Source organism: Aegilops tauschii, chromosome 3, assembly GCF_002575655.3.
Source record: "Aegilops tauschii subsp. strangulata cultivar AL8/78 chromosome 3, Aet v6.0, whole genome shotgun sequence".
Lineage (NCBI taxonomy): Eukaryota > Viridiplantae > Streptophyta > Magnoliopsida > Poales > Poaceae > Aegilops > Aegilops tauschii.
The window spans coordinates 210,596,242-210,623,868 of NC_053037.3; positions in this window are offsets into that span (position 1 = coordinate 210,596,242).

Consider the following 27,627-nt stretch of genomic DNA (forward strand, 5'->3'; position numbering starts at 1 on the left):
CGCATCGCTGCTTTAAGCCGGTTCATAAGCCGCTTGGGTGAGAAGGCTATGCCCTTATATCAGTTGATGAAGAAAACTGACAACTTTGTCTGGAATGATGCAGCTAATACCGCTTTTGAGGATTTGAAAAAGCAACTGGCGGAGCCCCCCGTCCTTGCTGCTTCGGTTGATAAGGAGCCCTTGCTGCTGTATGTGGCGGCAAACACACGAGCTGTCAGCATGGCTATTGTGGTGGAGCGCAAGGAGGCGGGTAAGGAGCATCCGGTTCAGCGGCCGGTTTATTATGTCAGTGAGGTGCTCATTGAGTCCAAGCAGCGGTATCCGCATTGGCAGAAGCTCGTATATGGGGTGTTTATGGCAAGCCGGAAGCTTAAGCATTATTTTCAGGGTCATCCCATCACTGTGGTCAGTTCCGCCCCTCTCGGTGATATTATCCAGAACAGAGAGGCTACAGGGAGAATTGCTAAGTGGGCTATAGAACTTGGACCTCATGACCTTAAATATGTGCCACGCACTGCTGTTAAGTCTCAGGCCTTGGTAGATTTCATCAATGATTGGACAGAGTCGCAAGTACCTGAGCAAAAGCCGGATAACACTTATTGGACTATTCACTTTGATGGGTCCAGGCAGCTGGAGGGCTCGGGAGCTGGTGTTGTCTTGGCTTCCCCTAAAGGTGACAAATTCCATTATGTGCTACGGTTGATGTTTCCTTGCACTAACAATGCGGCTGAATACGAGGCTTTGCTCCACGGTCTTCGGGTGGCTAAGGAGATGAGCTTAAGCCGGGTGAGGTGCTTTGGTGACTCAGACTTGGTGGCTCAACAAGTATCAGGCACCTGGGATTCTAAGGATCCTCTAATGGCGGCTTATCGCTGCGAGGTTGATGCCATTGCTGGGCACTTCCAGGGGTACCAAGTGGAGCATATTGATCGCCGGAGGAACGAGGCGGCGGATGCGTTAAGCCGGCTAGGCTCTCAGCGAAAGCCGGTGCCGCCTAACACTTTCCTGGATGTCCTGTATAATCCTTCGGTCAAGTTGCCTACACAAGAAGATTTGGCCAACCCTGACCCGGAGGCGCAACTGGTGGCAGCTCTTCATGTCATACCAGACTGGACAATGCCATATCTGGCTTATATAACCCGGGGAGAATTGCCTGAAGAGGAAATTCTGGCCAGGCAAATAACCCGGCGGGCTAAGTCAATGATTGTTATCGATGGCGAGTTGTATCATCGCAGTGTTTCAGGGGCATTTCAGCGTTGTATCTCCCCTGAGGAAGGTCAAGAGATCTTGCGCGAGATCCATGAAGGGGATTGTGGCCATCATGCTGGTTCAAAATCTCTTGTGGCCAAGGCTTTCCGTCATGGTTTTTACTGGCTGACGGCTCACGCTGATGCAGAGGACTTGGTCAGTAAATGTGATGGCTGCCAAAGGTTCTCACGACGGGCTCATGTGCCGGCTCAGGAATTGAGGATGATTCCAATCGCCTGGCCCTTTGCGGCCTGGGGGCTTGATATGGTTGGGCCTTTCAAACGGTCCAAGGAAAAGAAGACCCACCTCTTGGTGGCAGTGGACAAATTCACGAAGTGGGTGGAAGCTGAGCTAGTTAGCAAGTGTGATGCAGCCACGGCGGTTCAATTTATGAAAAAGGTGATCTTCCGCTTCGGCTTTCCGCACAGCATCATAACAGACAATGGCACTAATCTTTCCAAAGGCGCTATGGAGGAGTTTTGTCAACGAGAGCATATCCGGCTTGATGTTTCTTTAGTAGCTCATCCCCAGTCTAATGGTCAAGCTGAGAGAGCTAACCAGGAGATTCTGAAGGGCATCAAACCCCGGCTTTTGGTCCCTTTGCAACGGACGCCGGGTTGTTGGGTGGAGGAATTGCCCTCCGTCTTATGGAGCATCAACACTACTCCTAACAGGTCTACAGGCTTCACGCCTTTCTTCATGGTTTATGGAGCAGAAGCGGTTCTCCCCAGCGACATCCGTCATGATTCACCTCGTGTGGCGGCTTATGTTGAGACGGATAATGAACAGGCGCACCAAGATGCTCTGGACTTGTTGGACGAACAGCGTGATGTGGCAGCCGCCCGTTCAGCAATTTACCAACAAGACCTGCGCCATTATCATAGCCGCCGGGTCAAGTCACGGGTCTTTCAGGAAGGCGACCTGGTGCTCCGGCTCATCCAGGATCGAACAGATGCACACAAGTTATCCCCACCTTCGGAAGGGCCTTTTGTGGTCAGTAAGAACTTGCACAACGGGTCATATTACCTCATTGATATCCGGGAGCATAAAGACTCGCGTAAATCTGAGGAGGAGACCCGTCGGCCGTGGAACATAGCTCAGCTTCGGCCTTACTACACTTGAGCTACCGGCTCTTGTGGTGTATATATTTATCTCAGCCATGTATATATTATGATAAGCAATAAAGCAGGACCTCTGTCCTTTTTTCTCCTCCAAATTTACGTGTCATACTAATTTGAAAGGAGGATCCGGCTTATAATCGCATTCGAGTCTAGCCGTAAGCAGTAAGATCACTTGGGGGCTTCCTGTTCAAACATGGGTCGTATTCGAACCAAAGAGAACATAGCTGTCGATACCCATTTGATTGGCAAAGTGCCGAGCTCATTGGGAGGTTGCCTTTGGTCATATTTGAATCATAGTGTAACCCCTCTGAGAACCAACGTGGATCGTATTCGAATCAGCGTTGTTAAACAATTTTCAGAATCACTTGGGGGCTTCCTGTTCAAACATGGGTCGTATTCGAACCCAAGAGAACATAGCTGTCGATACCCTCTTGATTGGCATCGCCACACCCATTGGGGGCTATATGATCGTATCCGAATCTTGGCTTAAACCCCTTTCGGGCCGGGTCTCTGGTCGTATTCGAACTGGAAGCCCCTAAGTTCCGATTTATCGCAAAGTCTACTCTGATTATGACAACGTGTGCATGGCCGGGTTTCACTTGCCGGCTTAATTTTGGTTTATCTTGTTAGTTGAGCATCATGGATGTCATCAAGACAAGTAAATTCGAGTTAAGATACAAACCGTGCTACCCGGGTTATTTAACCCGGAAGTATGCTTACAGGCTGTTGAGTGTGTTATCACGACTGTGTTCAGAATATAGTTAAGGACCAGTCTTTTTGGTTTGTATTCCGGGTTATCCATCTCAAACACCTGATTCTCAGGGCGGTAAGCCGCCTTGCGGTTTGTGATTTGCCTTTCTATGCAGATACTTAAAGGTACTTTTTAAGGTTGAGAAGGACAAAGGGATAATTACGACCCGGAGGAACACAAAGGATAATTTCAAGAGTTTCCAGCATTCATTACGTGCACGATGGCACGGCAGAGATAAAATGTTGCACCTAGTCTATTACAAAATTCTTCAAGTCTCAAGGTTGGAGCGTTGTTCGGTGAACCGCCAGCCGCTTTACGATGCCTGCTGGGTTGAAGTCCCCGGCTCGTCTTCTGCTCCGGTTGATCCCAAGACCTCGAAGGTTGACGACTTCCAGTCGATGCCGCTGAGAGCTTCGAACTAGGCTTCTTCGTCAATTAACCCGGCCGGGTCAATCTCAGGGGCGAAGGTGTGCTGACGAGCCGGAGGAATCAGACTAAGAGCTTCATAGCGAGGGGTTGGAATCCTCTGATTCTCCGCGTTGTACCCCGGCTGATACTTGGTTAAGTCGGTGTCATTCCCGATGATGGTGGCCACCGGGCGTACAGCCTTAACACACGCCGCGAAGTCCTTCTGGTCGAAGGTGGAGCCGTCTTCCTTCAAGCTCGGGTAACCCAGTGCGATGTCTGCCGGGTCTAGCTCCGGCAGGAATGCTTTGGCCCGGCTCAGCGCGGCAATTGCTCCGGATCTTGCGGAGGCTCGGCGTAACTCCTGGATCCGTTGTGGCAGAACAGCAAGCCGGCGCAGGACTTCGGCCAGATGGGTTGGCACCTCGTTGGATAGGGCCACCACAGCTAAAGCGCGCTGTGACCCGGTGTAGAGTTGTTCCACCAGGGTGTACACGGCCTTTAGCTTGGTGACCACGCTCTGGTTCAAGTTGGCGCTTCTGGAACCTGTTTAACAACATCAGATGACCCGGTGACAAGGATGAATCAGGAGATGTAAACATTCTAACATGAATGAAAGCCGGTGAGGCGACTTACCGAAGATGGCAGCTACCATTTGGGACACTTGGCGCTTTAGGCTGGAGAGTTCGGCGGTTTTTTCAGAGAGTGCCTTCTCCGCCTGTTCCGCCCGGGTCATCAGTGCGGCTTTCTCCTCAGCCCAGGCCTTCCGCTCAACGTCGAATTCAGTCTTCAATTTCTCCTGAGCGGCGATGCTGGAGACAAACTTGGCATTCGCCTTCCGAGTCTCCATCTCTTGAATCTTTAACCGGCTCTTGAGATCCGCCAGGTCCGACTCTAATTTCTTGCCAACAGCCTGCATATATTTCCGGGTTATTGACAGTCATTCTATAAAGTCCCAAGCGCTTTCCAAGCAAAGACACTTGGCACTTGGGGGCTAATGCATATTGAACGTATCTATCTATATACGGCCGGCTCAGTTCAGTAAGCCGAAATCTAAGTCTACAACATATTCAAGTATAAGTGCTAGACTTGGGGACTAGGATGACAAGGATCACTATGCAGAAATAAGAAGAAGGTTACCTCAGATTTCTGTTGGATCTGGTTGACCATGGCGATCTCGGCGTCTCGGCTCTTGTGAACTTGGCTGATGTAGCGTGAGACAAGCTCTCCAATGCTTAAATCGGTGTAGCTGGAGAGATCCAGATTCACCCGATGGGGTTGCAGCAACTCCCCCTTCGCGGAGCATTTGGCCAGTGCGGTCGGCCTCCCCGGCTCAACATACTCCGTCCGGGTAATTACCACGTCCGGGTCGTTAGCTGGTGGGGCTGAGCCGGACGCCTCCGGATTAGCTGACGCTTCGGTCGTTGTCTTGGTGGTCGGGGCAGGGGCTTCAGGCGCCGTATCCATGGGAATGGTGGCCTCGGAGGCGGCTGGCGGATCTTGAGCCGTCGTTTCCGGCTCAGGCAAGTCCGGCACTCCGGCTGACTTGGTCTTCTTTGTTCTTTTGGTGAGCTTTGCCTGGGCACTGAAAAGACAGAAGTGTTAGGCATACAAAGAGTAAATACAGACAGATAATGTAAGGTGATTGTTATTACCCGGGTGCAGTCTTGAAGGCCGGCAGACTTGATTGCAGGGAGTCACCCGAAGAGGGGGAGGTCTCCTGGTAATTGGAGTCAGAAGAATTAAGTGGTTGACGGATAACACCCGCCAACGGATGAAAAGGGTACAAGTGAGAAAAGACCTCGGTGCGACGTTTCTTTGTCGCGTCGGGTAACCCGGCGGAGAGGTCGGTGTCCTTGCGGGCCCGGGTGAGACGCCGGCTTTCGTGAACCTGCTGCTTCAAAAGAAATTGAGGGTCTTGATGAGCTAATGGATGAGAAAAGCTTACTTTCCGGGTTACCCTTCGGACTTTCAGCTGTGGCAAAGGCTCCGAGTCGGAGGGGAGTAATGTTACCTCTTCAATCACCGGGTTACTGGCGCCGGTGTCATCCTGTCAATAAGCAAAATGATGGTAAAGTGGACAGCAGCAACCAGTAAATACGGCAAGAGTTTAAAGGTTTAAGGGTTACCTCTGACTCGGAGCTATCGCTTAATTGCAGCAGCTCCGAAGCAGTGGGTCTGTTTCCCTTTTTGCGAGGGGCGGCTCTCTTGGCGGCTTTCTTCGCCTTCCTGGCCTTCTTGGCCGCCTCATGGTCATACTTGACCCGCCAGAATTTATCATCAGCCTGAAAAATACGGTAATGATTTCTTAGTAAGATGACAGGTAAAAAATGGAAAGGTTAAAGTCAGCGGCTTACCGCTTGGGCTGGATTGGTCTTGCAGAACGGGGCTAGCCCGGTTCTTCCACAGTCTGCCAGGCTCTCGTTTAACAGAGCCTTGGTCTCTTCTTCCGCAACGTCTTCTGGAAGATCATTGCGATTGTGTCTCTGCGGGTCATCCTTTCGCCCGGTGTACTCACACATTAAGCCGGGGCGGCGGCTCAATGGGATCACCCGCCATGAGATCCAGACCCGGACCAGATCAATTCCGTTCAGACCATTGCCTAGCAGGGCCTTGATCTTGTTGATCGTTGGAAGCAAAGGTTGGTGTTCCGCAGCAGTAAGTTTGTCGGATAACGGGTGAGTCGGCTCCAGGCGTGTTGGGCGAATGCCGGGCAGTGGATTCTCGTCAGCCAGGGATGTATCTTGGCAGTAGAACCAAGTCATATTCCAGTCCTTAGGGTGGCTCGGCGGCTCTGCGTAAGGGAACAGACAGTCCCTACATCGCTGGATGGAGATGCCGCCTAACTCTAGACTTGGCCCGTTGGCACACTCATTTTGGCGGTTCAAATAAAACAGCTCTCTGAAGAGCAGTAGACTCGGCTCTTCTCCAAGATATACTTCACAAAAGACTTGGAAGTTGCAGATGTTGGATATGGAATTGGGTCCTATATCCTGAGGTCGAAGGTCAAAGAAGTTGAGCACATCCCGGAAGAATTTTGAGCCGGGTGGTGCAAAGCCCCGGCTCATATGGTCCGCAAAGATCACTACCTCCCCCTCCCTCGGCTGTGGTCTTTCTTCGGACGGATCAGGGGCACGGTAGGACATCACTTCCTTCCTGGGCAGATATCCGGACTTAACGAAGTTGGCCAGGGTCTCATCAGTGACGTTGGATCTCATCCAGTTGCAAGTGATGGGAGCTTTGGGAGGCATGGTGACGGTTGGTGATCTATGATAAAGAAGAAGGTGTCCGGGTTAATTATAAGCCGGAGTTTATCATTCAAACTACAATGACGGCTTATGAAGGGGACTAATGGTATGTATTGATACGGTGGGTTATCTAAGCCGTCGGGGCATTCAGGATGAGTTGGTCATCAACGGCTTACTGCGGTTAAGTCGGAAGATACTACAAAGCATGGTTCTCTTTAAACCGGAAAGTTCTACGGCGCGTGTTTTCTTTAAGTCGGAAACATAAGCCGCCAAGATTCAAGGGCTGCAGTTTTTACTAAGTGTGGTAAAACAGATTTCATATATTACAGTAACTTTTTCGGATCAAAATGGTCGGGCAAGATGAAAATTTTCTAGACCTAAAGAAACAGAAACAGGAGAAGTTCTTAAGGTGGAACATGGTCTTTAAGCAGTAAAAAGAGGATTTTTTGCAGATGGAATGGATCTCGAACATTTACCGCAAAGGTTCTACGAAGAGTTAAGATCAACGGGGGCAGTGACTACAGGGGTTACTGAAACTTGCGGCAATGGTGAAGAACGCGAAGAACACAAGATGAACCCTACCACAGATTGGTTCTAGCAAGGCAGGGAAGACTCACCGGAGTTGAGGAAGAGCGAAGGTCGCCGCCGTTATCTGGTCCGGGTCAGGGTGATGCAGCGGCCGGGTCGATGAAGATCAGGGGCGCGACGGCGGCGGCGGCGGCAGAAGCTCGGGCAGAGGAACGACAGCGCGAGGAAGAAGAAGGAGAGTGTGAGAAGAGAGTGCCGGGCCGGCCTATTTATAAGGCAAGTCATAAGTGGGCGCGATATTCAAGGAGACCACGGCGTGGTTATCTCCCCCTCACGGCGCCTCGATTTTCGGAAAGACAGTAACAGCAGAGATCCGTTGCGGATCTGGCGGAGTAAAAAACGGACTTAATGGAGGATGACGTCACGGCGGATTATCCGGAGTCCGGAGAATGACATCACGCCGGGTTATGGCCTTCACACGAACGGTAAGCCGGAGATTTTTTCTGTCGGCAGAGTCGAAGATTGACACGAGCCGGCTCAAGTCAATCTGGGGCCTAATGTTGAGGATATAGACCTGGGAGTCACCCGCCAGGAGGGCCGGGTTACACTAAGGGTCATTGCCAGAAGCCCGGAGCTAAGTTTCAAGATAATGGGCCAGAGATGGGCTGAGACCCGGCGATGGCTTAAAGCCCGTAGTACAATCTTTATTGTTATAGTAGACTTGTAGTGTAAGGCAAGTATTGTTTAGAGTCCGAGCCGAACACTCTTATGAGCCGGTCGGGACTCTAAGGGCCGCTGGGCGTCAGCCTCCCTATATAAAGGGATGACCCGGCAGCGGTTTAGGGGCGACAACAACCTCATCGAGAACCGGGCATAGCTGTTTAGCTCCCTGGTGATCGTAACCCTAATCAATAACACCTCGAACTGGACGTAGGCTTTTACCTTCACCGTAAGGGGCCGAACCAGTATAAATCCTCGTATTCCTTGTCCCACATAACCCCTTCAAGCTTCCAAGTTGCGATGGGTCCACGACTAAGTCCTAGCTCAAGGACATCTGCCGTGACAATTCCACGACAACAACCAAATTCGATTGATTTATCACATGATATACAATAACAAAATGCAGCCACAACAAGTGAACATAACACCACAACAAATGAACCAAACGTTAACTAAACACCACAACAAATGAACCAAACGTTAACTGAGCACCACATTGCACAATATTTCATACTCTAATAGAAGATCAGACAGTTAACCAAACCAAGCATGCTTAACAACTTGGAAATATAGCAATTGTATTTGTTTCTCATGTATTTAGTACAACCAAATTTGATTGATTTATCACATGGTATACAATAACAAAATGCAGCCACAACAATTGAACATCGCATTGCAGAATTGAACCAAACAGTTAACTAAACACCACAACAAATGAACCAAACGTTAAGTGAGCACCACATTGCACAATATAACATACTCCTAATAGAAGATCGTACAGTTAACCAAACCAAGCATGCTTGACAACTTGGAAAATTGCACCCTGAAGAATTGAACATCACATTTGCAGAATTGAACCAAACAGTTAACCGAACACCACATTGCACGACATATAGAACATAAACTCTAGAGCAGAAGATTGCATGGTAAAAGTAGATAGCACAATTCACTAGAGTTTGTTAAGGAAAGGCAATAGTGTCACACCCTGATCTTCATGCCACAACACTTAAGCTAATAAATCATGATTAAATGTGGTTTGACAAAAACTTTTGATTGGTTTGGTCTTTGCTTGATTTGATTTTTGTGTGTTGGTTGCAAGTGCTCTAAAAATCAAATAAATCCTCCAACTCTTATACTCCTTCTCCTTGATCCAAAACTTTGCCCAATGATCATGCCATGTGTATAGTACAGAATATTATTTTCTTACAAAAATATTTTGGCTAAAAATTATTTTCTAAAATAGCTTTTCCAAAATCCCCTGAATTGAGACTTGAACTACAAGTACTTAATTAAGGGTGTGAAAAATCTTTCAAAAATTATATTTGAATCCTATTAGATATAGGACTCCCCAAAACCAGCAAATTATTATTCGAAAAGTTATTTTCATATTTTATTTAAAGGCTTTTCCTTTAGGCAAGGAAAGGTATTTAATTGGTTAAAAATATTTTAACGTTTCAAAAAAAATTGAGAAATTTTTTGGAAGCTCATTGGACATATATTGTCCATATATATGAGTTTCAACACATGGTCATGACCAAAATATTGGTCAAACCCCTCAAAAACCCTTGCTGGATATTTCAAACTTTTGAAATGTTTACAAAGGAAATGTTCTTCATTAAATCCATGAAAATTCTACCTTGTCACCAATGGCCAACTGGATAGTATTGCCAAGTCTCATGTCGTGGAGAACAGTATAACCCCATGAAACCCTCTCAAAACCATTTCTGTCCTTTTCCAAGTTTGAACAACTTTGCACTACCAAATATGTCCAAATGATCTAAAAATTTGTACACATGCTCAGATGGCCTAATCATTCACCTAGGCCAAGTGGCACAAGTTGTATAATAGGATAACTTGATCAAAGTGTCTCAAAACCCTTTTTGTCCAGAACCAAATTTGAACAACTTGACATTGTCAAATGTCTCCTTTTGACCCCAATTTTTGTGGACATGCTATAATCCCAAAATGATGACACTACACCAAGTGGTGCATCAAGGAGAACAATATAGCATGGTCAAATCTAGCCAAAACTGTTTCTGCCCATTTCTAGGGTTTACAAAAGTTGCATTGGCCACTTTCTGCATTTGACCTCAAAATTGGTGGTCACTGCTAATTTGTAATTCCACTAACTCCTGTTAAGTCTCAAAGCAAGTTGAGCAAATTAGCTAGCCCAAACCACCATCAAACACCTTCTAGTAGAATTTCAAAATGCAAGTTTCAACCCCTTCCACTAATCTCCATGAGCTGAAACTTTTCCCACAGCATCATCTAGTCCTCCTCTACCTCCTGCATGCTTTGTTGCCCAAGGAGCAATGATTAAGGAGGGCAGAGACCCATTTTCCCTCCCTGGACAGCCACTTTTTCCACTTTTCCTCATCCCTATCTCACTCCTGGCAGGATCCAGGGCATTCAAAGCCTCCCTCCCCCTTGTTTATTCTTCCCGCAGCCACTGGACACAAGCAGACGCGTGGGTGCGCTTAAAAGCCGCGGATGCCGGCATTTGCATGCTCTGGAGCGCGTGGTAGAGCACCCAAGCGTTGACACCACGTTCCTCGACCACCTCGATCCTCCCCGTCGCGCCAATCGAGGTGCCTCGACGTCTGCAATACTCCACCGTAGTGTCCACCTCCTACCCATCTCTCTCACCCCTTAGGCGCGCGCCAGACGCCCCCCAGCTCGGCCAATGCATGCGCCCATGCTAGGGGCCCCCTCAAGCTTGCCCCGCTCCTCCTCTTTCTTCCTGGCGCCCTACTCGACTCCCACGAACATCGTAGACAACCCCTCTCCCTCCCTCCTGGCCGCCTGAGCAGTTGTCGCGGCCACCCGTGCGCCACGTCCATGGTGAGCCACTGGTCGGTTACTTAAGACCGTCCTAGGTCGTCCTCTCTGCTCCATTTGCTCTCTCTCTCTCCCGGGAACCACCCAGGCCAACCCATTCTTTCCCCCGAGCCCTCCGTCGCTCCCTATGGCTGGAGCCTTGCTGTCGGCCTCCGCCTAAATTCGCGCCCACCACTCCTCCTCCTCCCCTCTGGACCGCACTAGAGCACCTCCAACATCATCGCGGGCCCCTCCCGCGCTTCTTTCTCTCCTTCCCGTGGCCGTGCCAAAGAGCTCCATCACCACCGCCGGCCTCGCCCGCCACGGCCGATGGAGCGCTCGCGTTCGACCAACCCTGCGGGCATGGCGCACCTCGGCGGATGCGGCGCGGCCTCCTGAACCCGGCGATGTGCTGCACATCGCCGGTGGTGGCCGGTACCGCCGGGGAGAACGCCGGTGCCTGCTCGGCCTCGCCTCCCCTTCCTCTGCCCTATTCAAGAGGGAGCTAGGAGACGGCCTGAGCACCGGTCCCCGCTCGTCAGCGACCTGGTCAGCAGGCCCCGCCCGTTTAAGTGGAGGCAGACCGGGTGTGAACCTGCTTTCGCCGCAGCGAAGGCATACTCCTCCCGGGGCGCCTTCGATGTCCCCCCTGCCACCCGCGCAACTGAGCCGCTGGGCCGGCCCCCCGCCTAGTGCGCAGGATAAGGGCAAAACCCTTTCCCTTTCCTTTTTATTTTTGTTTAAACTTATAAAATCCACAAATAAATCTAATGAACTCCAAATCTTGTAATTCAAATTTCTAGTGACTCCATAAATTTTGCTCTACCTATTGGTGCAACATGCACATTTTTCCAGAACACCTTTCTTCACACAAATTCAATAAAATCCCATTTTCCTTTTCTGTGATGGACTTTAGAAAATCACAGAGAGCTCAAATTTGATCCAAATGCCATGATTCAAATTTGCAAATACATATAAGTTCGTAACTTAGGTTATGAACATTTTTCTTAATACTTTCTTTGCTCCACAAAATAATGAGCCATTTCTTCATGCCTGTCAACTTTGCAAATCCATAGAATACTCATTTGAACTCCAAATCAAGTGAAACCAAATCCTAGATGCTTCTAAAATCATCCTTTGTTAAATGGGTGCCTTTTCTCATTTTCAAAAATATATTTCTGTACACTACCTGCAAATCCATAAATCAATTAATTCCATCATATTGTAATGCTCAAAAATATCTACTGATCCAATCCCAATGAAATCACTTTGGCTATTTTTCATATAACCAGAGAAGTCCTAGAAAAGTCAAATTAATATTTTTAGAGCACTTTTATTTCCTGCCTTGTTGTGTTGCTTACTATGATTGTTTCTGACATTAGTTGATGAACCAGGCAAGCATCCCATTGACCATGATGAACCCTTTTATCATAATAGCATTTCTTTCCGTTATTGTTGAATGCATGATATCTTGAATGGCAACCTTGCTAGGCTTGCCTCCGTTGCATACCCGGTTGATACTTGCATTGTTCATGACTCTATCCTTGTTTAGAGTTGTGTTGATGGGTTGTAGAAATATGCTATATTAGTTGGCTACGCAAAATGGGTTAGGGTTATGCATGGAAAGAAACAAGTGTGGTTTGACATACTTGCTAATAGCCCAAGTGGGTGCCACTAATGCCCTTGGGAGATGATGATGAACTAGGTCACTGCTTGGTGGAGAAGTAGTGTACCGAGGCTTGATGAAGGTGTTGTTTACAGAGATGGATTAGATTTAAGATTGTCTACCATCCCAACCGAACATGTACAACCACACTACCCCTTATGGGATGGGGCATTATTGATTACCTAGTTCGTGCTAGCATGGATGCCCGCATTACTAGTGACGGGAGTGGCGTGGTCACTCTCGGGACGGGGTCGTGCTTGGATAGGCGGCCATGACTGTTTTCATAGGGCACCGGACACACCGTTGGTACCCCCGTGCTCACGTTATGTGATAGATATGGGAGCGTGGCTCCACTGAACTAAAACATGACTGTGGGACGGGGTTTTTGCCAATCGAGTGGACTCTATGTTAGTCATGGCTAGGGAAAGGTAGTGATCGGGTACTTGAGGTACAACGGGTCGTGGATGACACGAAAGCTTCTCGGATCTTGTGGGTAAAGTGTGCAACCTCTGCAGAGTGTCAAACTATTCGAATAGTTGTGTCCATGATCAAGGGTAGTTGGGTGGTGCTGCTTAGACTATGTCCATATGTTTCTGACAAACAACACAGTTTGGTAAATATGTTGATGTGATTCGTGAGAAAGTCACGATGAGCTTGAGCATGAGTTGTTCAGAACTCTTTTTCGATGTTGATGTCTGTAACCTCCTGGTACTTGTTGCAGACGCATTCATGTCCTTGATAGATGTTGGTCACACTTGCATGAACAAAACTAGCTTTCCGTAAAAATGCCAATTTAGCAGTAGAGCCTTGCATAATTATTCTGTTATCACTCTTGTGTTGCTTGCGAGTACATTCAAAGTACTCATTGGCTTGCCACTTGTTATTTTATTGGCCAGGCATGAAAGAACATGATATAATGTAAGAGTACCTTGGTGACAAACATGCGAGCTAGGACGCTTCCCAGTCAGAATGCATGTAGGGTTAAGGCGGATGACATGGGTCCAAGCTGTCTTTGAAGGTTTCCACTGCGATGATATACTCAAGACTTAACCATAATGGTCCTACTTGTGTAAGATAGTATGTATGGATGTAAGACTCTTGTTATTCAGCTTCTGCGTGTTCAGTGAGCATTGATCTCTGGATCACTGTACACGTGCATTCGGTGATCACGACTTATGAGTCGGGGTCCCCACAAGTAGCTAGCAAACTGAACATGACTCCTTATAGTGAGCTAATAAGACAAGCTACTCCTCATTGTTGGAGATATCAATGACGATTCGCTCCTTGGACATGGAAGAGGGCGAGGCCTCCGCTTCATGGGTGCCCTCGTCGTAGTGGTGAGTTGCCTGAGCCGCTCCGGGCACCAAACTGCTAGCTCTTGAGATGAGGTAAGCACGTCCACGCTGAGAAAACACCTCGTATTCTTCGTAGAAGGCACCGACGTTGCCCTCGAGAAAACGCCACAAACTGTCGTTTAAAGCAGCCAACCGCGTCGCGGCGTCGGCATGCGAGGCGTCGACGGTGACCTCAACAGCGAGGTAATCCTCCAAGATCTGGGTTCGGCACGAATGGCAGCCATCGCGACCTCATCTGCGCGTGCGGCCGCGATTTGCTTCTCCGCTGCCAAATGCTCCTTGAGATCCTGGCTATACTGCGTGCACCATGGCTTAGGGCAGCGCTTATTTGATGGAGGGGTCGGTGATTTGGGTGGAAGGTGTCGCGCTCGCGCCGGTGGCCGGGGAATGTGGGATGTGGAAGGAGGAGGAGGATGGGGGTCGGGTGTGGATTACCTACGTGGATAGGCGAGGCCGAGCAGCATGAAGGAGGGTCGCCGACGAGGAGGCAGCGCTGCAAGCAAGGAGTGAAGGTTTCAACTTGGAAAGGAAGGCGGAAACAGGGGAAATGTGGCTTTTGGTAAGGGGAAGGTGGCGGGGGAGTTAGATATTTCCGTGCAAGCCGAAAATTTGGAATCGCTTCTGCGAAAAAACTGGCGCGCAAAGTGTCATCAGACACGGTCCCTTATTCCGAGCGGGCCGTGGACTGTAGCCGTCGCACCTTCTCGTGCAAGCCGTATGCATACTAGAATTTGACGGTGCTCCAAGGTATCTTGTGCTACATCTCACACGGTTGGTGATAATAAACTGTGTGGAATCTACTTGATTTTTCGTCTTGATTTGTATTGCATAATGGGGTCATAGCGGCAATGGACGGTGTTTGAATTGCTAGACCTTTTATCTGCAGTGAACATGCAACTATATGTGTGTCATAAAATAATTGGAATTATTCATTGTTTGTTTGGAAATTTTATACATTAATTGGTTTTCTAGCCATTTCAGGTGCACAATTCAAAATTAAAGCACATGCACATGGTCCGGTGCACCAACCTGGGTTGTAAAATCATATATGTGTCCATGGGTTTATGCTTATGTCCCATGCAAGAAATGGGGATGAATTTCGAACACCACGACACCGTGGCTCTCCGGCAAATGTTGAGGTACTTGCTTTTGTAATTCTAGTAAATCCAAAACCCGTCTGAAATTCATGAACCTTGGCATGCTATCATGGAATGGCATCTAGAAAAATATTGTACCATTTGGGGCAGGTTGTGGTATAAGCTTCTCACAAGAAAGCCTTATGGTTCTGTTAGGGAAACGTGTCACCTTTGTGGACAAAACGGTATTCGTTGCCTCTTCTTCATTTCAATTTTTTTCCTGGTGTTAACATAGAACAACAGGAGTGTCGTGTTAAATTTTGGATTTTTTCGGGGATCGTTTGAACATTTTTATACGTTAATTGAGTTTACTAGGCATTTATGTGCATAATTCAAAATTGAACTACATGCACATGCTCCGTACATAAAAGCGGGTTGCAAAATCTAATCTTTGTCCTTGGTTGCAAGATTAGGTCACATGCAAGAAATGAGAACGAATGTCAAACACCTTGACACTGTCGCTAACATTGAGAAACATGGTTTTAAAATTCTAGTAAATCGAAACTTGTCTGAAATTCATGAAACTTGACATGATATGATGGAACGGCAGCGACATGCCATGGTAAAAATATCGTCCCATTTGGGGAAGGTGTGGGTATAAGCTTCTCGCAAACCAGAGCTTCTCTCACAACAAGCATGGTCGTTTCGATAGGGTACGTGCCACCTTGGGGGACGAAACGATATCTGTTGCCTCTTATTGCTTTCAAAAATTTCCTCGTGTCAACATAGAACAACAGGAGTGTCGTGTTAAATTTTGGATTTATTCGGGGATCGTTTGGACATTTTTATATGTTAATTGAGTTTTCAAGGCATTTATGTGCATAATTCAAAATTAAACTACATGCACATGCTCTAATGCATATAAATTGGTGGAAAATTCAAATATGTGTCCTTGGTTGCATGCCTAGGTCCCATGCAAGAAATGGGAATGAATGTCAAACACGCTGCCACGGTCACTGGGCCGCAAACATTGAGATACCTGGTTTTTAAATTCTAGTAAATCCAAAGCTCGTCTGAAATTCATGAAACTTGGCATGCTATCATGGAGCGGCATCAACATGCCGTGGTAAATATTTTGTCCCATTTGGGGCAGGTTTGGGGATACGCTTCTCACAAACCAGAGCTTCTCACAACAAGCCTGATGGTTTCGGTAGGGAACGTCCCACCTTTGGGGACGAAACGATGTCCATTGCCTCTTATTGCTTTCAAAATCTTTCTCATGTCAACATAGAACAACATGAGTGTTGTGTCAATTTTAGGGATTTTTTGGGGTTTGTTTGGACATTTTTATGCATTAATTGAGTTTTCAATGCATTTATGTGCATAATTCAAAATTGAACTACATGCACATGCTCAAATGCATATAAATTGGTTGAAAATGCAAATTTTTGCCCTTGGTTGCATGCTTTGGTCCCATGCAAGAAATGGGAATGAATGTCAAACACCCTGGCACAGTCACTCGGCCGCAAATATTGAGATACCTGGTTTTTAAATTCTAGTAAATCCAAAGCTCGTCTGAAATTCATGAAACTTGGCATGCTATCATGGAGCGGCATCAACATGTCGTGGTGAATTTTTTGTCCCATTTGGGGCAGGTTTGGGGATATGCTTCTCACAAACCAGAGCTTCTCACAACAAGCCTGATGGTTTCAGTAGGGAACGCCCCACCTTTGGGACGAAACGATATCCATTGCCTCTTATTGCTTCCAAATTTTTTCTCGTGTCAACATAGAACAACAGGAGTGTTGTGTCAATTTCTGGGATTTTTCGGGGTTCGTTTGGACATTTTTATGCATTAATTGAGTTTTCAATGCATTTATGTGCATAATTCAAATTTGAACTACATGCACATGCTCTCACTGGTGCGCGTTGGTCGTAAACAAACGATTTTTACCCTTTTCCGCGACGGGATTTGGAACCGTCACCAAGTGAGTGTGGGCGATAGGGGGGTCCTTCCCACACGACCTAGAAACCGTCGAGGATAGGGAGCCTTGATGCATACAGTTGTCCCTATATAACCGTTTCTGATATCTCGAATATCCCAAACGCTTCATCCTTGCTACTCGTTTGTGCTTGCATTGCCATCACAGCCGGAGTTTTGTGGTTCTGCCTAAAACCAGGCAGATTCTAGGCACAGGACCTTTCCAAGCAGATTCTAGGTAGATTCCAGGCACGGGAGATTTACGATGCCTGGCACATCACAAACAGTTCATGATTATAAACCGTGTACGATAGGTTGACAATCACACACATTTAGTTTTCCCACACCGTATGTGATAGTGTCGGACATCACACATGCATTGCAAGCGGCAACTGTGTGCATGCTTGCACATGTTTCCTCTCTGTGAACCATCTCGGATTATGGTGTATATCGCAAACATTTGTGTTTTACCAACCGTGTGTGCTGTAATGACCTGCACAATGTAATTTCGCCCTAATTTAATTGCTGCTATTTAAAATTGTACCTAATTTAAACTTGAAAGTAGGCTATAGCTTTATTCATATCCTTCAGGTTCAAACAACCAATGCATTATTCGATTCACAGGTACATATGTTTAAGAATTACAGAAGCACCAAATAAAGAATGATCTACCAGGGTTCTATACTTGTACTATTACAGATGGTAAAGAAAGAGGCGACAAACATTCCAGTTGGTGAACAAGGTGAAGCGGAATGGCCCTATTGTGCTCTCCTGGATGCAGAAGGCATGCAGGACTCTAGTCCAACCCCTTGTGATGGCGGGCCGCCAATCATGTAGTTTGCGAGGTAATCTTGAGTAGGTTGCTTCAGGATCCACTGCAAAAGAAAAAAGATTCAGATATTGTCATCTAACACAACTTATTACGGGCAGTAAACAGAAGGCTACAGGGTTCTTACTTACCATCCTGCATTTCACTGTTGTCTTGCATAAAGTGTAAACAAATAGTTCGATTGACATCTTTTGACCCATTTTAGTAACAATCTTTATCAGTTTCCTCACTTGATGCTGGTTCATGAATATCTCATTGCCCCATGCGCAGAAAGGGTCGAAGTGTGGATCTTTGGCAATGATATATGTACCTAAAAGCACCAGGTTAATATTAGAAGCTAAACAACAATTGAAAAATGACATCATTCCATCCATCCCATTATATAAGATTTTATTACATGTATATCTATACATCATCATAACATTAAGGTAACACTCTTCCTTGTTGCTATGTAGCCTGGGATTGCATATTTAGTCATTCAGTACAATGCATGTTGCTAAACAACAATTGAAAAACGAAAAGGCATGTTAAATGCAATATCCTTAACAACAACCAAATATCGTAATTCATAGTGGTATTGTTGAAACTGTTATTGATGAAATTGAACTGCACAGCAAATAGTTGCACATATAGAGCATCACACTGTGAAGAACTGAAATAAACAAGTCATAAGGACATCTCTAGGCGATCGTTAAAAAGTTAAAAGACTACAACCCTTTGTGGATATATATATATATACTCCAGCAATTTTTGGCCATTTCTAGTCGATCCCCTAAACTTAGGGTTGTAAACTTCAATTTGATCAGGTTCAAAGCAGGTTCAACCGAAAGTAGCATGCATTCAAACATAAACATAGATAGTTTTGCATAACCGAACATAAAATATAAATTTAAACTAAGCTAAACTACTTTCCGTCGAAGTAGAGGTCGAGCCAATCCTTCCTCGTCATGTATGGTGTGCCGCGAGCCGGGTCCGGGCCAGTACCTTCGTCAGGGTCGTTGGGGGAAGGCACTCCTCCACTCGTCGATGTCGATCTCCTCGTCCTGGGGGGGCCCACCTCGATGCCCTCCGCGCCGTCGTTGCCGCCGCCTTCGACCTCATCATCAGAGGAGTGTGCGATCACCTCACCGCCCTTCGCGCCGCCGTCCTCGCCGCCCTCAACCTCGTCATCGAAGGAGAGCGCGATAACCTCGCCGCCCTCCACGCCAGCAAAGATCGCCCGCTCCGCCTCCGTGAGCTCCGGGTGCTGACGGCGGAGCTCTTGCATGTAGGCCTCGTCGGCGGCCTCGGCCTCGAGACGCTCCCACGCCTCGCGGTCCTCCCGCGCCATGGCCGAGCCCACCACCCTGGCTCCGGTGGAACGAGGGGGACCGGACGTGTGCCGAAGGGGAAATTGAGCTTAGCCGCCGCACCGTGGTAGCGGACCTGCCATCGGTCGTACTCCATGGCCGCGAGCTCGGCCGTGTGGAAGCTATTGAGCCACCGGCGGGTGTGGGTCTCTCGATCTGTAATCTCGGCGACCCACGTCCCCCACCGCCGCTACCGGACCCCGAGGTAGGACTTCGTCGGCTGCCGGGTCCGGGGGAGGATGGGGAAGTCCTCGAACCGGCGTAGGGGTGTGGCGGCGGGCGGATCAGGGGACTGGCGACGGCGGATCGGGCCCGCGGATGACGACGGGGACACCTCGGCGGCCACCTCGCCGGTGTCGGGCGAAAAGGCCGCGATAAACCCCTTTTTGGCCATTGGCTACTCGAGCTCCCCGACACACGGGCAGAGGTTGAGGATGGAGGCGCCGGCGATGGCGGCGACCTTCCAATGGTTTCGAGGGTTGTGTGTGTCTGTGTGAACGGAGGTTGTGTTTGAGAAATTCTGCGGCAACTGAAAATTTTACTAGGCGGGAGTAAAATGCCGGGGCTACTGAAAATTTGAATCAAGGGACTGAAGCAGAGAGGGAGGCAGAGGTGGCAGTTTTGGGGGAGCGAGCTAGTGTGCTTGACACGCCGGCTGTGGACTGTAGCCGACGCACCTTCTCGCGTAAGCCATAGGCGTACTATACACCGACGGTGCTCCACGATATTTTGTACTACATCTCACACGGTTGGTGAGAATAAACTTTGTGGGGTCTACATGATTTGGATTACAAAATAGGGTCACAACACCAATGGACGGTGTTTGAATTGCTAGACCTTTTATCTGCAGTGAACATGCAACTGTATGTGTGTTGTAAAAGAATTGGACTTATTCAGGGTTTGTTTGGACATTTCATACATTAAACTGGTTTTCTAGCCATTTCAGGTGCACAATTCAAAATTAAACTACATGCACATGCTCCGGTGCATACAAATTGGTTGAAAAATCAAATATGTGTCCTTCAGTGCATGCTTAGGTCCCATGGAAGAAATGGGAATGAATTTTTCGGGGTTTGTTTGGCCTTTTTTAACATTAACTGGGTTTTCTAGGCATTTTATGTGCATAATTCAAATTTGAACTACAAGCACATGCTCCAATGCACTAAAGTTGGTTGAAAAATCACATGTGTGTCCTGCGGTGAATTTCTAGGTACCATGCAAGAGATGGGAATGAATTTGAAACACCAGGGCACTGTTGATTGCCGGCAAAACGTTGAGATACCTGGTTTTAAATTCTAGTAAATCCAAAACTCGTCTGAAATTCATGAAACTTGGCATGCTATCATGGAGCAGCATCAACATGCCATGGTGAAAATTTTGTCCCATTTGGGGCAGGTTTGGGTATAAGCATCTCACAAACCAGAGCTTCTCACAACAAGCATGATGGTTTCGATAGGGAACGTACCACCTTTGGGGACGAGACGATATCCGTTGCCTCTTATTGCTTTCAAAAAATTGCTAGTGTCAACATAGAACAACAGAGTGTTGTGTTCAATCTTGGAATTTTCCGGGGTTCGTTTGGCCTTTTTTATACATTAACTAAGTTTTCTAGGCATTTTATGAGCATAATTCAAATTTGAACTACAAGCACATGCTCTAATGCACCAAAGGTGGTTGAAAAATCACATGTGTGTCCTTGGGTGAATTTGTAGGTCCCATGCAAGAGATGGGAATGAAATTCAAACACCATGGCACTGTTGATTGCCGGCAAAATGTTGAGATGCGTGGTTTTTAAATTCTAGCAAATCCGAAACTCGTCTGAAATTCATGAAACTTGGCATGCTATCATGGAGCGGCATCAACATGCCGTGGTGAAAATTTTGTCCCATTTGGGGCAGGTTCAGGTATAAGCTTCTCACAACAAGCATGATGGTTTCGATAGGGAACGTACCACCTTTGGTGACGAGACGATATCCGTTGCCTCTTATTGCTTTAAAAAAATTTCTAATGTCAACATAGAACAACAGGAGTGTTGTGTTCAATCTTGGAATTTTACGTGGTTCGTTTGGCCTTTTTATACATTAACTGGGGTTTCTAGGCATTTTATGTGCATAATTGAAATTTGAACTACAAGCACACGCTCCAATGCACTAAAGTTGGTTGAAAATTCACATGTGTGTCCCTGGGTGAATTTCTTGGTCCCATGCAAGATATGGGAATGAAATTCAGACACCAGGGCACTGTTGATTGCCGGCAAAACATTGAGATGCCTGGTTTTTAAATTCTAGTAAATCCAAAACTCGTCTGAAATACATGAAACTTGACTTGCTATCATGGAGCGGCATCAGCATGGCATGGTAAAAAATTTGTCCCGTTTGGGGTAGGTTCGGGTATAAGCTTCTCACAAACAAGAGCTTCTCACAACAAGCATGATGGTTTCGATAGGGAACGTCCCACCTTTGGGGACGAAACGATATCCATTGCCTCTTATTGCTTTCAAATATTTTCTAGTGTCAACATAGAACAACATGAGTGTTGTGTCAATTTTTGTGATATTTTGGGGTTCGTTTGGACATTTTTAAGCATTAACTGGGTTTTCTAGGCATTTTATGTGCATAATTCAAATTTGAACTACAAGAACATGCTCCAATGAACTAAGGTTGGTTGAAAAATCTAATATGTGTCCTTGGGTGAATTTCTAGGTCCCATGCAAGAGCTGGGAATGGAATTCACACACCACGACACTGTTAATTGCCGACAAAACATTGAGATGCTTGGTTTTTAAATTCTAGTAAATCCAAAACTCGTCTGAAATTCATGAAACTTGGCATGCTATAATGGAGCAGCATCAACATGCCATGTTAAAAAATTCGTCCCATTTGGGGCAGGTTCGGGTATATGCTTCTCACAAACCAGAGCTTCTCACAACAAGCATGATGGTTTCGGTAGGGAATGTCCCAACTTTGGGGACGAAATGATATCCATTGCCTCATATTGCTTTCAAAAATTTTCTCGTGTCAACATAGAACAACAGGGGTGTTGTGTCAATTTTTGTGATATTTGGGGTTCGTTTGGACATTTTTATGCATTAACTGGGTTTTCTAGGCATTTTATGTGCATAATTCAAATTTGAACTACAAGCACATGCTCCAATGCACTAAGGTTGGTTGAAAAATCTAATATGTGTCATTGGGTGAATTTGTAGGTCCCATGCAAGAGATGGGAATGAAATTCAAACACCATGGCACTGTTGATTGCCGGCAAAATGTTGAGATGCCTGGTTTTTAAATTCTAGTAAATCCGAAACTCGTCTGAAATTCATGAAACTTGGCATGCTATCATGGAGCGGCATCAACATGCCGTGGTGAAAATTTTGTCCCATTTGGGGCAGGTTCAGGTATAAGCTTCTCACAACAAGCATGATGGTTTCGATAGGGAACGTACCACCTTTGGTGACGAGACGATATCCGTTGCCTCTTATTGCTTTAAAAAAATTTCTAATGTCAACATAGAACAACAGGAGTGTTGTGTTCAATCTTGGAATTTTACGTGGTTCGTTTGGCCTTTTTATACATTAACTGGGGTTTCTAGGCATTTTATGTGCATAATTGAAATTTGAACTACAAGCACACGCTCCAATGCACTAAAGTTGGTTGAAAATTCACATGTGTGTCCCTGGGTGAATTTCTTGGTCCCATGCAAGATATGGGAATGAAATTCAGACACCAGGGCACTGTTGATTGCCGGCAAAACATTGAGATGCCTGGTTTTTAAATTCTAGTAAATCCAAAACTCGTCTGAAATACATGAAACTTGACTTGCTATCATGGAGCGGCATCAGCATGGCATGGTAAAAAATTTGTCCCGTTTGGGGTAGGTTCGGGTATAAGCTTCTCACAAACAAGAGCTTCTCACAACAAGCATGATGGTTTCGATAGGGAACGTCCCACCTTTGGGGACGAAACGATATCCATTGCCTCTTATTGCTTTCAAATATTTTCTAGTGTCAACATAGAACAACATGAGTGTTGTGTCAATTTTTGTGATATTTTGGGGTTCGTTTGGACATTTTTAAGCATTAACTGGGTTTTCTAGGCATTTTATGTGCATAATTCAAATTTGAACTACAAGAACATGCTCCAATGAACTAAGGTTGGTTGAAAAATCTAATATGTGTCCTTGGGTGAATTTCTAGGTCCCATGCAAGAGCTGGGAATGGAATTCACACACCACGACACTGTTAATTGCCGACAAAACATTGAGATGCTTGGTTTTTAAATTCTAGTAAATCCAAAACTCGTCTGAAATTCATGAAACTTGGCATGCTATAATGGAGCAGCATCAACATGCCATGTTAAAAAATTCGTCCCATTTGGGGCAGGTTCGGGTATATGCTTCTCACAAACCAGAGCTTCTCACAACAAGCATGATGGTTTCGGTAGGGAATGTCCCAACTTTGGGGACGAAATGATATCCATTGCCTCATATTGCTTTCAAAAATTTTCTCGTGTCAACATAGAACAACAGGGGTGTTGTGTCAATTTTTGTGATATTTGGGGTTCGTTTGGACATTTTTATGCATTAACTGGGTTTTCTAGGCATTTTATGTGCATAATTCAAATTTGAACTACAAGCACATGCTCCAATGCACTAAGGTTGGTTGAAAAATCTAATATGTGTCATTGGGTGAATTTGTAGGTCCCATGCAAGAGATGGGAATGAAATTCAAACACCATGGCACTGTTGATTGCCGGCAAAATGTTGAGATGCCTGGTTTTTAAATTCTAGTAAATCCGAAACTCGTCTGAAATTCATGAAACTTGGCATGCTATCATGGAGCGGCATCAACATGCCGTGGTGAAAATTTTGTCCCATTTGGGGCAGGTTCAGGTATAAGCTTCTCACAACAAGCATGATGGTTTCGATAGGGAACGTACCACCTTTGGTGACGAGACGATATCCGTTGCCTCTTATTGCTTTAAAAAAATTTCTAATGTCAACATAGAACAACAGGAGTGTTGTGTTCAATCTTGGAATTTTACGTGGTTCGTTTGGCCTTTTTATACATTAACTGGGGTTTCTAGGCATTTTATGTGCATAATTGAAATTTGAACTACAAGCACACGCTCCAATGCACTAAAGTTGGTTGAAAATTCACATGTGTGTCCCTGGGTGAATTTCTTGGTCCCATGCAAGATATGGGAATGAAATTCAGACACCAGGGCACTGTTGATTGCCGGCAAAACATTGAGATGCCTGGTTTTTAAATTCTAGTAAATCCAAAACTCGTCTGAAATTCATGAAACTTGACTTGCTATCATGGAGCGGCATCAGCATGGCATGGTAAAAAATTTGTCCCGTTTGGGGTAGGTTCGGGTATAAGCTTCTCACAAACAAGAGCTTCTCACAACAAGCATGATGGTTTCGATAGGGAACGTCCCACCTTTGGGGACGAAACGATATCCATTGCCTCTTATTGCTTTCAAATATTTTCTAGTGTCAACATAGAACAACATGAGTGTTGTGTCAATTTTTGTGATATTTTGGGGTTCGTTTGGACATTTTTATGCATTAACTGGGTTTTCTAGGTATTTTATGTGCATAATTCAAATTTGAACTACAAGCACATGCTCCAATGCACTAAGGTTGGTTGAAAAAACTAATATGTGTCCTTGGGTGAATTTCTAGGTCCCATGCAAGAGATGGGAATGGAATTCAAACACCAGGGCACTGTTGATTGCCGACAAAACATTGAGATGCTTGGTTTTTAAATTCTAGTAAATCCAAAACTCGTCTGGAATTCATGAAACTTGGCATGCTATAATGGAGATGCATCAACATGCCGTGTTAAAAAATTAGTCCAATTTGGGGCTGGTTCGGGTATATGCTTCTCACAAACCAGAGCTTCTCACAACAAGCATGATGGTTTCGGTAGGGAATGTCCCAACTTTGGGGACGAAACGGTATCCATTGCCTCATATCGCTTTCAAAAAATTTCTCGTGTCAACATAGAACAACAGGGGTGTTGTGTCAATTTTTGTGATATTTGGGGTTCGTTTGGACATTTTTATGCATTAACTGGGTTTTCTAGGCATTTTATGTGCATAATTCAAATTTGAACTACAAGCACATGCTCCAATGCACTAAGGTTGGTTGAAAAATCTAATATGTGTCATTGGATGAATTTGTAGGTCCCATGCAAGAGATGGGAATGAAATTCAAACACCATGGCACTGTTGATTGCCGGCAAAATGTTGAGATGCCTGGTTTTTAAATTCTAGTAAATCCGAAACTCGTCTGAAATTCATGAAACTTGGCATGCTATCATGGAGCGGCATCAACATGCCGTGGTGAAAATTTTGTCCCATTTGGGGCAGGTTCAGGTATAAGCTTCTCACAACAAGCATGATGGTTTCGATAGGGAACGTACCACCTTTGGTGACGAGACGATATCCGTTGCCTCTTATTGCTTTAAAAAAATTTCTAATGTCAACATAGAACAACAGGAGTGTTGTGTTCAATCTTGGAATTTTACGTGGTTCGTTTGGCCTTTTTATACATTAACTGGGGTTTCTAGGCATTTTATGTGCATAATTGAAATTTGAACTACAAGCACACGCTCCAATGCACTAAAGTTGGTTGAAAATTCACATGTGTGTCCCTGGGTGAATTTCTTGGTCCCATGCAAGATATGGGAATGAAATTCAGACACCAGGGCACTGTTGATTGCCGGCAAAACATTGAGATGCCTGGTTTTTAAATTCTAGTAAATCCAAAACTCGTCTGAAATTCATGAAACTTGACTTGCTATCATGGAGCGGCATCAGCATGGCATGGTAAAAAATTTGTCCCGTTTGGGGTAGGTTCGGGTATAAGCTTCTCACAAACAAGAGCTTCTCACAACAAGCATGATGGTTTCGATAGGGAACGTCCCACCTTTGGGGACGAAACGATATCCATTGCCTCTTATTGCTTTCAAATATTTTCTAGTGTCAACATAGAACAACATGAGTGTTGTGTCAATTTTTGTGATATTTTGGGGTTCGTTTGGACATTTTTATGCATTAACTGGGTTTTCTAGGTATTTTATGTGCATAATTCAAATTTGAACTACAAGCACATGCTCCAATGCACTAAGGTTGGTTGAAAAAACTAATATGTGTCCTTGGGTGAATTTCTAGGTCCCATGCAAGAGATGGGAATGGAATTCAAACACCAGGGCACTGTTGATTGCCGACAAAACATTGAGATGCCTGGTTTTTAAATTCTAGTAAATCCAAAACTCGTCTGGAATTCATGAAACTTGGCATGCTATAATGGAGATGCATCAACATGCCGTGTTAAAAAATTAGTCCAATTTGGGGCTGGTTCGGGTATATGCTTCTCACAAACCAGAGCTTCTCACAACAAGCATGATGGTTTCGGTAGGGAATGTCCCAACTTTGGGGACGAAACGGTATCCATTGCCTCATATCGCTTTCAAAAAATTTCTCGTGTCAACATAGAACAACAGGGGTGTTGTGTCAATTTTTGTGATATTTGGGGTTCGTTTGGACATTTTTATGCATTAACTGGGTTTTCTAGGCATTTTATGTGCATAATTCAAATTTGAACTACAAGCACATGCTCCAATGCACTAAGGTTGGTTGAAAAATCTAATATGTGTCATTGGGTGAATTTGTAGGTCCCATGCAAGAGATGGGAATGAAATTCAAACACCATGGCACTGTTGATTGCCGGCAAAATGTTGAGATGCCTGGTTTTTAAATTCTAGTAAATCCGAAACTCGTCTGAAATTCATGAAACTTGGCATGCTATCATGGAGCGGCATCAACATGCCGTGGTGAAAATTTTGTCCCATTTGGGGCAGGTTCAGGTATAAGCTTCTCACAACAAGCATGATGGTTTCGATAGGGAACGTACCACCTTTGGTGACGAGACGATATCCGTTGCCTCTTATTGCTTTAAAAAAATTTCTAATGTCAACATAGAACAACAGGAGTGTTGTGTTCAATCTTGGAATTTTACGTGGTTCGTTTGGCCTTTTTATACATTAACTGGGGTTTCTAGGCATTTTATGTGCATAATTGAAATTTGAACTACAAGCACACGCTCCAATGCACTAAAGTTGGTTGAAAATTCACATGTGTGTCCCTGGGTGAATTTCTTGGTCCCATGCAAGATATGGGAATGAAATTCAGACACCAGGGCACTGTTGATTGCCGGCAAAACATTGAGATGCCTGGTTTTTAAATTCTAGTAAATCCAAAACTCGTCTGAAATTCATGAAACTTGACTTGCTATCATGGAGCGGCATCAGCATGGCATGGTAAAAAATTTGTCCCGTTTGGGGTAGGTTCGGGTATAAGCTTCTCACAAACAAGAGCTTCTCACAACAAGCATGATGGTTTCGATAGGGAACGTCCCACCTTTGGGGACGAAACGATATCCATTGCCTCTTATTGCTTTCAAATATTTTCTAGTGTCAACATAGAACAACATGAGTGTTGTGTCAATTTTTGTGATATTTTGG